The sequence below is a fragment of the Idiotropiscis lumnitzeri genome, chromosome 22 (genome assembly GCF_059441095.1).
Source record: "Idiotropiscis lumnitzeri isolate Australia: NSW breed Sydney's pygmy pipehorse chromosome 22, RoL_Ilum_1.0, whole genome shotgun sequence".
NCBI lineage: Eukaryota > Metazoa > Chordata > Actinopteri > Syngnathiformes > Syngnathidae > Idiotropiscis > Idiotropiscis lumnitzeri.
The window spans coordinates 952,878-957,635 of record NC_142412.1 but is presented as its reverse complement, the minus strand read 5'-3'; positions in this window follow the sequence as shown (position 1 = coordinate 957,635).

The window sequence follows — 4,758 nt, the reverse complement described above, 5'->3', positions numbered from 1 at the left end:
TTTGCTTTGTTCTTGCTTGGTACTTTCAATGGGCTCTGTCTGAGGCGGGATTCGAACCCACGACTCCTGGGGAGACTGCGACGTGAACGCAGCGCCTTAGACCGCTCTGCCATCCTGGCAACTGGTAATGCTCTCTTGAATGTGTTTGCTTTGTTTTTGCTTGGTACTTTCAATGGGCTCTGTCTGAGGCGGGATTCGAACCCACGCTTCCAGGGGAGACTGCGACCTGAACGCAACGCCTTAGACCGCTCTGCAATCCTGGCAACTGGTAATGCTCTCTTGACTGTGTTTGCTTTGTTCTTGCTTGGTACTTTCAATGGGCTCTGTCTGAGGCGGGATTCGAACCCACGCTTCCAGGGGAGACTGCGACCTGAACGCAACGCCTTAGACCGCTCTGCAATCCTGGCAACTGGTAATGCTCTCTTGACTGTGTTTGCTTTGTTCTTGCTTGGTACTTTCAATGGGCTCTTTCTGAGGCGGGATTCGAACCCACGCCTCCTGGGGAGACTGCGACCTGAACGCAACGCCTTAGACCGCTCCGCCATCCTGGCACCTGGTAATGCTCTCTTGAATGTGTTTGCTTTGTTCTTGCTTGGTACTTTCAATGGGCTCTGTCTGATGTGGGATTCGAACCCACGCCTCCTGGGGAGACTGCGACCTGAACGCAACGCCTTAGACCGCTCCGCCATCCTGGCACCTGGTAATGCTCTCTTGAATGTGTTTGCTTTGTTCTTGCTTGGTACTTTCAATGGGCTCTGTCTGAGGTGGGATTCGAACCCACGCCTCCTGGGGAGACTGCGACCTAAACGCAACACCTTAGACCGCTCCGCCATCCTGGCAACTGGTAATGCTCTCTTGACTGTGTTTGCTTTGTTCTTGCTTGGTACTTTCAATGGGCACTGTCTGAGGTGGGATTCGAACCCACGCCTCCTGGGGAGACTGCGACCTGAACGCAACGCCTTCGACCGCTCCGCCATCCTGGCACCTGGTAATGCTCTCTTTACTGTGTTTCCTTTGTTCTTGCTTGATACTTTCAATGGGCTCTGTCTGAGGTGGGATTCGAACCCACGCCTCCTGGGGAGACTGCGACCTGAACGCAACGCCTTAGACCGCTCCGCCATCCTGGAAACTTGTAATGCTCTCTTGACTGTGTTTGCTTTGTTCTTGCTTGGTAGTTTCAATGGGCACTGTCTGAGGTGGGATTCGAACCCACGCCTCCTGAGGAGACTGCGACCTGAACGCAACGCCTTAGACCGCTCCACCATCCTGGCAACTGGTAATGCCCTCTTGACTGTGTTTGCTTTGTTCTTGCTTGGTACTTTCAGTGGGCACTGTCTGAGGTGGGATTCGAACCCACGCCTCCTGGGGAGACTGCGACCTGAACGCAACGCCTTAGACCGCTCCGCCATCCTGGCACCTGGTAATGCTCTCTTGAATGTGTTTGCTTTGTTCTTGCTTGGTACTTTCAATGGGCTCTGTCTGAGGTGGGATTCGAACCCACGCCTCCTGCGGAGACTGCGACCTGAACGCAACGCCTTAGACAGCTTTGCCATCCTGGCAACTGGTAATGCTCTCTTGACTGTGTTTGCTTTGTTCTTGCTTGGTAGTTTCAATGGGCACTGTCTGAGGTGGGATTCGAACCCACGCCTCCTGGGGAGACTGCGACCTGAACGCAACGCCTTAGACCGCTCCGCCATCCTGGCACCTGGTAATGCTCTCTTGAATGTGTTTGCTTTGTTCTTGCTTGGTACTTTCAATGGGCTCTGTCTGAGGTGGGATTCGAACCCACGCATCCTGGGGAGACTGCGACCTGAATGCAACGCCTTAGACCGCTCCGCCATCCTGGCACCTGGTAATGCTCTCTTGAATGTGTTTGCTTTGTTCTTGCTTGGTACTTTCAATGGGCTCTGTCTGAGGTGGGATTCGAACCCACGCCTCCTGGGGAGACTGCGACCTGAACGCAACGCCTTAGACCGCTCCGCCATCCTGGCAAATTGTAATGCTCTCTTGACTGTGTTTGCTTTGTTCTTGCTTGGTAGTTCAATGGGCACTGTCTGAGGTGGGATTCGAACCCACGCCTCCTGGGGAGACTGCGACCTGAACGCAACGCCTTAGACCGCTCCGCCATCCTGGCAACTGGTAATGCTCTCATGACCGTGTTTCCTTTGTTATTGCTTGGTACTTTCAATGGGCTCTGTCTGAGGTGGGATTCGAACCCACGCCTCCTGGGGAGACTGCGACCTGAACGCAACGCCTTAGACTGCTCTGCCATCCTGGCAACTGGTAATGCTCTCTTGACTGTGTTTGCTTTGTTCTTGCTTGGTACTTTCAATGGGCTCTGTCTGAGGCGGGATTCGAACCCACGCTTCCAGGGGAGACTGCGACCTGAACGCAACGCCTTAGACCGCTCTGCAATCCTGGCAACTGGTAATGCTCTCTTGACTGTGTTTGCTTTGTTCTTGCTTGGTACTTTCAATGGGCTCTGTCTGATGTGGGATTCGAACCCACGCCTCCTGGGGAGACTGCGACCTGAACGCAACGCCTTAGACCGCTCCGCCATCCTGGCACCTGGTAATGCTCTCTTGAATGTGTTTGCTTTGTTCTTGCTTGGTACTTTCAATGGGCTCTTTCTGAGGCGGGATTCGAACCCACGCCTCCTGGGGAGACTGCGACCTGAACGCAACGCCTTAGACCGCTCCGCCATCCTGGCACCTGGTAATGCTCTCTTGAATGTGTTTGCTTTGTTCTTGCTTGGTACTTTCAATGGGCTCTGTCTGATATGGGATTCGAACCCACGCCTCCTGGGGAGACTGCGACCTGAACGCAACGCCTTAGACCGCTCCGCCATCCTGGCACCTGGTAATGCTCTCTTGAATGTGTTTGCTTTGTTCTTGCTTGGTACTTTCAATGGGCTCTGTCTGAGGTGGGATTCGAACCCACGCCTCCTGGGGAGACTGCGACCTCAACGCAACGCCTTAGACCGCTCCGCCATCCTGGCAACTGGTAATGCTCTCTTGAATGTGTTTGCTTTGTTCTTGCTTGGTACTTTCAATGGGCACTGTCTGAGGTGGGATTCGAACCCACGCCTCCTGGGGAGACTGCGACCTGAACGCAACGCCTTAGACCGCTTTGCCATCCTGGCAACTGGTAATGCTCTCTTGAATGTGTTTGCTTTGTTCTTGCTTGGTACTTTCAATGGGCTCTGTCTGAGGTGGGATTCGAACCCACGCCTCCTGGGGAGACTGCGACCTGAACGCAACGCCTTAGACCGCTTTGCCATCCTGGCAACTGGTAATGCTCTCTTGACTGTGTTTGCTTTGTTCTTGCTTGGTAGTTTCAATGGGCACTGTCTGAGGTGGGATTCGAACCCACGCCTCCTGGGGAGACTGCGACCTGAACGCAACGCCTTAGACCGCTCCGCCATCCTGGCACCTGGTAATGCTCTCTTGAATGTGTTTGCTTTGTTCTTGCTTGGTACTTTCAATGGGCTCTGTCTGAGGTGGGATTCGAACCCACGCATCCTGGGGAGACTGCGACCTGAACGCAACGCCTTAGACCGCTCCGCCATCCTGGCACCTGGTAATGCTCTCTTGAATGTGTTTGCTTTGTTCTTGCTTGTTACTTTCAATGGGCTCTGTCTGAGGTGGGATTCGAACCCACGCCTCCTGGGGAGACTGCGACCTGAACGCAACGCCTTAGACCGCTCCGCCATCCTGGCAACTTGTAATGCTCTCTTGACTGTGTTTGCTTTGTTCTTGCTTGGTAGTTTCAATGGGCACTGTCTGAGGTGGGATTCGAACCCACGCCTCCTGGGGAGACTGCGACCTGAACGCAACGCCGTAGACCGCTCCGCCATCCTGGCACCTGATAATGCTCTCTTGAATGTGTTTGCTTTGTTCTTGCTTGGTACTTTCAATGGGCTCTGTCTGAGGTGGGATTCGAACCCACGCATCCTGGGGAGACTGCGACCTGAACGCAACGCCTTAGACTGCTCCGCCATCCTGGCAACTGGTAATGCTCTCTTGACCGTGTTTCCTTTGTTATTGCTTGGTACTTTCAATGGGCTCTGTCTGAGGCGGGATTCGAACCCACGACTCCTGGGGAGACTGCGACGTGAACGCAGCGCCTTAGACCGCTCTGCCATCCTGGCAACTGGTAATACTCTCTTGAATGTGTTTGCTTTGTTTTTGCTTGGTACTTTCAATGGGCTCTGTCTGAGGCGGGATTCGAACCCACGCTTCCAGGGGAGACTGCGACCTGAACGCAATGCCTTAGACCGCTCTGCAATCCTGGCAACTGGTAATGCTCTCTTGACTGTGTTTGCTTTGCTCTTGCTTGGTACTTTCAATGGGCTCTTTCTGAGGCGGGATTCGAACCCACGCCTCCTGGGGAGACTGCGACCTGAACGCAACGCCTTAGACCGCTCCGCCATCCTGGCACCTGGTAATGCTCTCTTGAATGTGTTTGCTTTGTTCTTGCTTGGTACTTTCAATGGGCTCTGTCTGAGGTGGGATTCGAACCCACGCCTCCTGGGGAGACTGCGACCTAAACGCAACACCTTAGACCGCTCCGCCATCCTGGCAACTGGTAATGCTCTCTTGACTGTGTTTGCTTTGTTCTTGCTTGGTACTTTCAATGGGCTCTGTCTGATGTGGGATTCGAACCCACGCCTCCTGGGGAGACTGCGACCTGAACGCAACGCCTTAGACCGCTCCGCCATCCTGGCACCTGGTAATGCTCTCTTGAATGTGTTTGCTT